The sequence below is a fragment of the Sinocyclocheilus grahami genome, unplaced genomic scaffold, assembly GCF_001515645.1.
Source record: "Sinocyclocheilus grahami isolate Dianchi unplaced genomic scaffold, SAMN03320097.WGS_v1.1 scaffold645.1, whole genome shotgun sequence".
Classification (NCBI taxonomy): domain Eukaryota; kingdom Metazoa; phylum Chordata; class Actinopteri; order Cypriniformes; family Cyprinidae; genus Sinocyclocheilus; species Sinocyclocheilus grahami.
In genome coordinates, this window is record NW_015505824.1 from 830,725 (window position 1) to 840,470 (window position 9,746).

Genomic DNA, 9,746 nt, shown 5'->3' on the forward strand with positions numbered 1-9,746 from the left:
TTAATAAAACACACAGGAAGGTGACTGCTTTTAATTCATGAAAACAACAACAAAATGAGAAACACACGACAATGGTCCTCTGGCGCCCTCTGTTGACCACAACCACAAAGCAGCTAAACTAAAGCAGCATTGTGTGTAGCCAGTCACAGTTAAACAGTGCTTACATCCAGCATCCTCCTTGTGTAAACATGTCATATTCTTCAGTCATATACACTGTGGCACACTTAAAACACACTTCTAGAGACTAGTAAACCAGATCACTGCAGTAACTTGGACTGCAGTGGTAATTCCTACTATAACTTTGGCTATTCAAGTGATCACTGTTTTCTTTGTAGCAAGCCAAATGAGAAAGTATTTTGGGAATGAATAAAAGAAAAACCCAAAACAAACTTCTTACGTGGCACTAGATGGAAATCCCTGATTTGATCCTGTTTGTGAGACTATTGCTTAAAAGGTTTACTTTGCATGGTCTCTCACAACACAGGAAAGCCTGCAAATGAGTCTATGATACACACTTAATGAATGTGACGGCAAGCCATGCCAATATATTAATCAAAAAATTACAAGCAATAAAGTAGATGACAGTTCTATATACTATCTCTATATACTCTGCTTTCACAATTAATGACAACTGCAACCAAATACAACTACATAACATTAAATGTTCTGCACCAAGCAGCCTCTATTCTGGGTAGCAAACCACATTTGCGAACTTAAAGGTATAGTTCACACAAAAATGAAAAATAATTTACTCACACAAATTTTTTTCTTTGTCTTTCTTTCTTTCTTAGGAACACAAAAAGACGTCATGCAGCTCAATTTAAATATGTGCGTATACAAATCACACAAATGAGGGAAATATAGCACATACGTCAGTCATATGGACTATTTTAAGTTTTAGAATTTAGCCTCTGTTCACCATTCACTTATTTTATGGAAAAGAGCAGCATGAACATTCTGCTTAATATCTCCTTTTGTTGTTTTCGGAAGAAATGACATGAGGCTGAGTACAGATGTCAGAGATTTCATTTTTGGGTGAACTATTCCTATAAGCAGTTATGCAAGTTGTATTTGGTGTGCTTCTATATCAATCATCATTCGAACATCCATATGTCACCAGTGTAGCAGCATGCAGATAAGTGGTATGAGTTTTCACACTCCATGGTGAAGGATCCCACACAAAACTTGACTACGCCATTTTTATATATAAAAGGTTTATAAAAAGCTTAACTTTTAGATTTACCATGTAAAACATATCAGTCGAAGTGTAATTCTCTGATATAGGTCGTTTCAATGTTGTTGCAGATGGTTTATGCCTACAAGGTAGTACTCATAAAAAGAAAGTGTTGGAATTTCCACCATTACTAAAGCAGAAGCGTAAAAATTTACCTCAACATCCTCCACTGCTACCATACTAAATTAACAAGAAAATAAATTACTATGCTGATGTAAAAAAGAATGTCTTCAGCTCTGCTTTAACTGTGAATGAAATACCATTGGTCAAAATCTATCACTGAATATCCACTATACAATATAGACTGTAATTGGTATTTTTTTAATTAACAAATGGCCAAGGCAGGATTGATCAATGCTTTAAAAAGACCTCATATTTGAAATGTTGTGCATGACCTACACAAAAAGCTGTGTGCTCAGGGCAATTCAACGTCTCTTACATACTCGCTACATTTTGTTACTCTAATAGGTCTAGGTCTTTTGCTCCAAAAGCGTACCTAAAGACTTTTATTTAAATTTAAGCCTATTGACTTGTGTAGAGTAAAACAAAATATGTAACATCTGTAAAAATGAATGTTGTCTTCAAGTAAGGGCACCAGATCGAACAAGGTACGTTGTATGTGAGCAAGATTATAATATCACAACAAAAAAATAGGGAATCTAGCATTTTAGCAATGTACATTTCAGCATACAAATCTTTCTAAGAAACCCGTAATAGTGCCTGATCTTTATCCCCAGCACCAATCTCAAGATAAACACACTGAAATATTGTCAGATAAACATGCAAACGCATATAATTAACTTGTAGGCCTGGCTCTTAGCTGAAGTCACTTGATAACACAACATCGGCTGAATGGTGAAAAGAATGGCCAGTGCAACCTGAGGATGTTTTGCATCCACCGAGTCCTTCCAAGCACCACAACAAAAAAATAGGGAATCTAGCATTTTAGCAATGCACATTTCAGCATACAAATCTTTCTAAGAAACCCGTAATAGTGCCTGATCTTTATCCCCAGCACCAATCTCAAGATAAACACACTGAAATATTGTCAGATAAACATGCAAACGCATATAATTAACTTGTAGGCCTGGCTCTTAGCTGAAGTCACTTGATAACACAACATAGGCTGAATGGTGAAAAGAATGGCCAGTGCAACCTGAGGATGTTTTGCATCCACCGAGTCCTTCCAAGCACCACCTCACAGAGGCTGTGAATTTTCATACCTGTTCTCCAGCAGTCCCTCGCTCTCCTGGTGAAACCAGCAGCAAAACAGCCACTCCTTTTGAAATGGCTGGAGAGAAGGAATGGATGAAATGCGGGATGGAGGTATGGATGGATCAGGAGCAGATGGATCCAGAAGTGGAGGTCAGGGTGCAGACGGGTGTGGGCAAACCGTAGAAGAATGGATCAGTCATGGGGAAGAAGAGGAGGAAGAAGAGAACGACCCCCAGCACGTAGAAGGAGAGAATCGTGAGCCGGTGCGGGTGGTCCAGGGCTGTGCTGAGAGCTGGAAAACCCATGTAGTTGCAGAAGGAATGGCACAGCACAGGACCCACCAAATGACCTAGAGACACATACATAGAAAAAGTTGCAGTTATTTCTTTGTATGCATTACAATTTGTTTGTTTGTTACAAATCTAGTTGAATCAGAATTACAATAAACCAATTGAATAGTCATATTATTTTCATGACAATTTTGGTTAATTCCTTCCCTAATTATCATTACTGTCTGCAATAAAGTAAAAAACTAAAAGTATCCCACAGACTTCAAAATTAAAATCTTCAAACTTCAAGGTTTTCAAACTACTTTAAACTTTCTCGCCAAGCTTTCTTAAGCAAACTTTATCTAGATTACATTATGAAGCAATCATGTCTGGACACATGATATTTTTCATAAAAGCAGCATACAGGCAATACCACTAAATAGGCTACTTGCATAACTCTCTCAAATTATCATCACTGTCAGCAATACAAACTAAAAGTTCGCAATTCTCATTAATTTGTAGTAAGAATCATCATCATGTCTGGACACAATGATATTTTAATAAAAGTAGCAGAAAGGCAATAGCACAAATACTGTACATTGCAAATGCAATACAATTTTTTTTTTTGCATTTTGGAAATAAGAATTGGGAAGTCAATGTGTTTAATTGTCATGAATATAGTCACAATACAAAATTTGTGTAGTATATAGATCAGAAGTATTAAAGAAAAAAACAGCTGCACCTGTCCTGATGAATATAAAGGCTGTATAAGCTCCAAATACTGCAGTGTAGGAGAACTGGAACACTGAAAAGTACACAAACAAACACAGACATGAGTAATTATGTCTCACAGGCGGCACTTCTAGCACTAAAGATGACAGTAAACTAATGACTCTGTTACCTGCAGAGAGGAAAATCCCTGAGATCCAGTGAGCCGTGTGACGTTTGAGTAATATGAGTAATTTTTTAATTATTTATTTTTGTTATCACTTAGATTATGTCCATTTGACTTATAGCAGTGTCCAGTGTTTCCCATACGTTGAGTTATTTGTGGCGGCCCGTCACAAAATCAAAACTGACCACCACAAATAGATTTTCCAAAAGGATTCTACTTCGTTGAATAAATTAAACGATTGAAAAATTTAAATGCAGCATGGGTATTTTTATATAAATGTATCGGCCAGAGAAAAACCCTTATCGGTCGACCTCTATTGCTGACACTTAAATCATTTGTTTTGCCACTTTTGCACTTCATTTTTTTTTTTTTATTAATGTTTATTTGTTATGCATGTTATGTATGTTTATTAAAAACAAGTTTTGTAATAACCAGTTGTTCTGGTCCAGACCTTTGACACTGATGAAAATTCAGATTTGGACCTTTGAATGTAGACTTTGAGAACCCCTGGTGTAGAGAGACGCGCTGACGCAGGTTCACACACACTTCTCTCTCCCTCTCGACCGAATAATTAATTCAAGTAGCTAAATGTTATAATTAATTAATTCAAATAAATGTGATCTTACTACACTATTTCATCTGTCTGATCTGAAGTGGGCAGAATACTGAGCTAACGAGCCGTAGCTTCGCGTCAGTCTTGCCTTCACGTCGTGCATTAAAATAGTTTAAAGCCGTGTATTCGCTCTTTAGCAGCAGTTTTTACGGCAATATTTAAATGACACCCTGGTCATTCTTGGTGTACCCAAAATGGTCCCACACTATCGACTTCAGTCATTTCTCTGGTGGAAATAAAGGATCGCTGTTTGGTTCCTCTGTCAAACTTAATTCTAGTGTGTGTAGTAGCCTCTGTGTCTCTGAAAAGCACAGCATTTTAAGCTGGTGCACCACTAGTGTAACTTTGTTTTCATTTTGCGCAAGTTGCAACTGTTCCGTTCTGTGCAACAGAAACACTCTGTGTAGTGGAGCCTTTACGATTAATTAACCGTGACATTTTAAAGTGCGGTTAATTGTGAAACCGGTTAATCGCTGCATCCCTAGTGGCCACCAAAGCGTTTTTAGCCAGCTGAAAACGTCAGGCACTCTGCTGAAAACACCTAGCTGTGAGAGCTTGAGAGTGCAGCGAGTTTTTTTTTTTTTCAATTGAGACATTGCGGTTGCTATGAAATGGAATATCCACTGAAATAATATTACAGACACATCACGAATGAAAGGTTTCTCCAAGCATTAGGCCTATTTTTCATAATAATATGGTGGTAGTCCAGCAATTCCATTTGGTACAGGCATGAATCCTCGGGAGACAATCAATATTAACGGTTCAATTGTTAGTCAGTCGTAGTACAAGCAGCGTGTGACAGTTGGTTGGTGTGGTATTAGTCCCGCCCCTCCTTCACTGTGATTGGTTAGCTGACTAAAAAGTGACAGTGATGAGCCAAAAAATGCATGAGTGCTCAGCACGCTCCTGGAGTTACATTAAACACAAAAAACACAGCGCTACCATTGAAAACAACTGAAAAATATGTTAGCTTTGGGGGAAAAAAACCTTTGGTGGACACGTGGCCTTAAGATGTGTATCTAGACTAAGGGTTGCAAAAAGGTGGAAAACTTCCAGTAAATTTCGGAAACATTCCAGAAATTTTGGAAACTTTCCATTTTTTTTTTTGAATATTCCAGGAATTTTTGGAAAGTTCCGGAAATTTTCCGCCCCTTTGCAACCCTAATCAAAACTGTAAACATTCCATTTTGATTTCCTGTTGACTTCAAGACTTAAATGTAAGGGTGGAGTAAAAACAAATTACTGATGTGTTTACCCCAGCCTGTATCGAAGCAAATGGCACATCACCACTCACCAACTCCAAAGAAGAGCGGGCATGTGAAGATTGCGGTGGAGGGGCCGGCGCAGGGTACTAGCATGGGAAGCATGCATGCGCGAAAAACCAGCTCCTCCGTCAATGGCGCCACAACCTGGTTCCTCAGCCAGCGCATGTCACCCAGACACAACGTCCAGAAGCAAGGATCTGCAAAGACATAACAGAACAATCCCATTTACAACAACACGGACAATGAAGCCAGTCTCATTCTTTTACAGCAACAAAGCTCAATCTGGTTGAGTTGCCTGGCACAACATGAAGACTGCCTATTGCACTTCATCAAAATAGAAATGAGAATTTATTTAAGGATACAGATTCACCTCCCAAATGATTTGGCTGACACTTATTGTTGTCTATAATAATTCAGCATCGTGATAGCTAACTAACAGATTCTTTAAATCCCAAAATAGCTTTATAATTAAAGAGGTTAACTGGAGAAATCACGAGAAGTGGAAATGGCTGTTTACCGACTACAACTTTCATCCCATCGATGAAACCCCAGGGGCAATCCATGGCTAGCTGGATCAGAGGGCCCAGAAACAGCACCTAACAATCATCAAAAACAACATAAAAAATGTGCCAAATCACATATATTTAACGGAAAGAATCTTCTGCAATCTGAAGGTCTCTCAAAATCTTCAATTCCAATAACACTTTGCCTTTAGATTTAAGGAAAACAATTGTTTTGCATTGTCTGAAAAAAACACCAAGTACAGACTTTGTCATTTACTTACCATGGTCAATAGCAGCGGAAGAATGATAGCAGAAATAAGACCCTCCAACCGGATCCCCATAAGGGCCAGTAATGAAGGACCAGGCTATAGGAGAGATCAAACACTTCTGAGTAAGTCTAGTCAGTGTTTCTCCATCAACTGAGGTTCAACACAATGGCAAAAACAAATGACAAAATGCTTAATAACAAGACTGTATGATGCACCATGCATGCACCATTTTTGAAATAAAAAGAGCACTTCATTTCAGAAATTGTGAGGTGATGTTTTTTAATTCTTCTGATTAATTTGATCAGTCTTTCAAACCTTTAAAGGGGTCCTGTTATGCTTTTTCAACTTTAGTTAGTCTGTAATGTTGCTGCTTGAGCATAAAAAAGATTTGCAAAGGTTACAAAGCTCAAAGTTCAATCCAATAGGAGATATTTTATTTAACAGAAATCACTTTTCAAAAACTACAGCGAACGACTCGTTTGGACTACAACGCATATTTTCCGGGATTTGTGATATCACAAATATCGACGAATGAGACGAGACCTGGTTGAGCTGCACTAGAGAAGGCAACGAGTGTTATCACTGTCGGAGACACGCTAGCTTTCCCCAAGGCAGATGAACTTAAGAGTGGTTACAATCATCCGGGTTTAAATCGTGCTCAAATTGATTTGATTGTGACGCAATATTTTCACTGAAGCTCTCAGCAGGTGGCTATGGTAAGGGGCATGACATTTCCCGACCAGGCGCCGAGTGCTGCGTCTCATTTAGAAGGCTGCGCTCTCCGGAGGCCGAATCCTCTGGAGGTCGCATCCTCTGTAGGATGCATATACGAAGTATCCTCAACCTAGAATTAAACGAGACGGCCTTCGTAGGACAGGCGGAAAAGGAAACAGGAAGTATCACGTTGCTATGCCAACACATTTAGAGCATCGTTGCGCTCTCACACTACTTAAATGAAGGAAAATTATTTCTAAATTTGGAAAGTAATTTGAAAAAAAAATGCTTTATTTTCAAAGCACTCCTTAAAACCCCCAAAATCCCACTGAACCAAATGCCTTTTGACATGTTTCCATATGTTTTAGAGAGCATGGTAAACATAAAGCAAACGACAGTAAGGACTAAACATTTGTGTTGCAGTAAACTAACCTGGATGCCTGTGAAATCTTTCCATGCCCACACAAACACTGGAGACAGAGCGGATACAATCAGTACACTGGTGAAGCGCCTCTTTATCACTGCAGGATGATCCCTGTTAGTGCAAACAACCACAGTGTTGTTATAATGCAATAATAAGTTTGCATCTTACCATCAGTTTATGTAACATAAGACAAGACAAACATAAACAATGAGGGGATAAATCAGACAGGCTTTACAGTAAGGCTGCTACGACAAAATATGACTAAAATCAATAAACAAATCATAATGAAATAATAATTTTAATCCATAATGTTTTATCTTGATGGTTTACGTTAAAATGGTTTATTTTAATTTAACATTTTAAATGATTTAATTATTAGTTTTTCATCAACTTACTAATGGAATGTTTCATGCACTTCATGTTGTTGAGGTCAAAGAATGGAAACATTTTGTGCTGAAAAATAGTTCCAAACGTTCCATTTAAACAATAGTTTTAGCGTTCGATTTGAAAAGCATTTTAAAACATTTGATTCGAATAGTTTTTTTTTTAAAGACTTGACTCAAGCGATACTGAACGTTCGTTTCAAGCTTGAAATAATGTTCTCGAACATTAGATTTAAACAATATACTGTAAACGTCGAATCTGTCGTTACAATGCCTACAAATGCTGTCTAGGTAGGGTGCTCACAAGGTTTTGTGACACAGCCAAAGGCTCCGAACTATACCTTGGTAAATCGCTTTTCCAAACGTATAAACTTCCAACATAGGAGCACGCAAGCAATAAACAGGAGAGAACTGACACCCAGCAAAGTCCATCAGGAACAGATGCCACATTAGCATGGAGTTCAACTGAATGTAAACTTGACATCAAATCATCGTCGTGGTGGTTCATGGCGAGACCGACAGGGGCTAAAGACCACTAGACGCGCTAAAAAACACAGCAGATGTGGGTGACACATTAAACACCACACACGTGATTTTGTTTTCGTCCTAGATAAGTGTGTGTGTCCACAACGGAGGTACTCTGCAGAAGCTGAGAGGAGACTGTTCTGGCGCCACAGAATGACGCCATCAACGCGAGACGGTCTTGCCAGCCCATATTTCCATTCACAACTCATGACAGCTGATGATGATGATGATACACTCTTGAATGGGGAGAAGAAAAATGACTGGCAAATTATGAAACACATAACGGCCCATTGGGACTCTGTAACCATTACAGCATATTTGCAGCTTTTGGTTGCAATACAGTATATGTATTTAACATATCCTACCCCATTTCCGATTCACAGTTGCTTGAAAAATTGTATTGTATAGAGATTGTTTTGGATTTTACATGCATATTTTACGTACTTATTTGTCTCATCTGTAATACATACAGTGGTGTGAAAAAGTGTTGGCCCCCTTCCTGATTTCTTTTTTTTTGCATGTTTGTCACACTTTAATGTTTCAGATCATCAAACAAATGTAAATATTAGTAAAAGATAACACAACATGCAGTTTTTAAATGAAGGTTTTTATTATTAAGGGAAAACAAAATCCAAAACTACATGGCCCTGTGTGAAAAAAGTGTCTAAACCTAATAACTGGTTGGGCCACTCTTAGCAGCAATAACTGCAATCAAGCGTTTGAGATAACTTGCAATGAGTCTGTTACAGCGCTGTGGAGGAATTTTGGTCCACTCATCTATGCAGAATTGTTGTAATTCAGCCACATTGGAGGGTTTCGACAGATAGACACACTGATTGATTGATTGTGATCATTTTGTAAAGCATGTCTTACAAATACTTAACGTTACAATTACTTTAAGTAGCTTAATTTTGAATAGGCTATAATTTATATACTTGATCTATCGGAACCATCCATTGCCTTACTGGCTCATTCATTTAGAGAATGTTGAAGCACAAAATAACAAAACTGCGAAACTTTTAAATGTAACATACCATTGTTAACTTTTTATATTAACTGATGATGAAATTAATTTTCGAATTGGTGGATACGGTTCACAGTTATTTGCGAACATTTTGAACAAGGTGTTTGAAACCAACAAGCCAGAGAAAACACATATTTGTGTATCTAGACTTTTGATTCATATAACCCTTGTGACAAGTTTTTTTTTTTTTACCTTAAAAACAGAACTCGGGGTTAACAAGTTGGATGTATTAGCTGTTTTATTTTGTTGTGAAAATATTATTAATTTCATACAGCTTTATAAAACTGGCTGATTAGGTTATAGCTTGCGCATCGTCGCGCGAGATGGTCGTCTTAATTAAGAGGTGTCAGTGAAAGTGACAGCACAATCACTGCAAATATAACAGGTGTAAAAAACTGATGCATTTCCACAGG

General features: G+C 37.9%; 1 pseudogene; it reads right to left on the bottom strand.

Moving 5' to 3' along the window:
* Nucleotides 1–2,156: 2,156 nt before the first annotated feature.
* LOC107558440 (CAAX prenyl protease 2-like) lies at nucleotides 2,157–8,471 on the bottom strand (annotated as a pseudogene).
* Nucleotides 8,472–9,746: the final 1,275 nt, after the last annotated feature.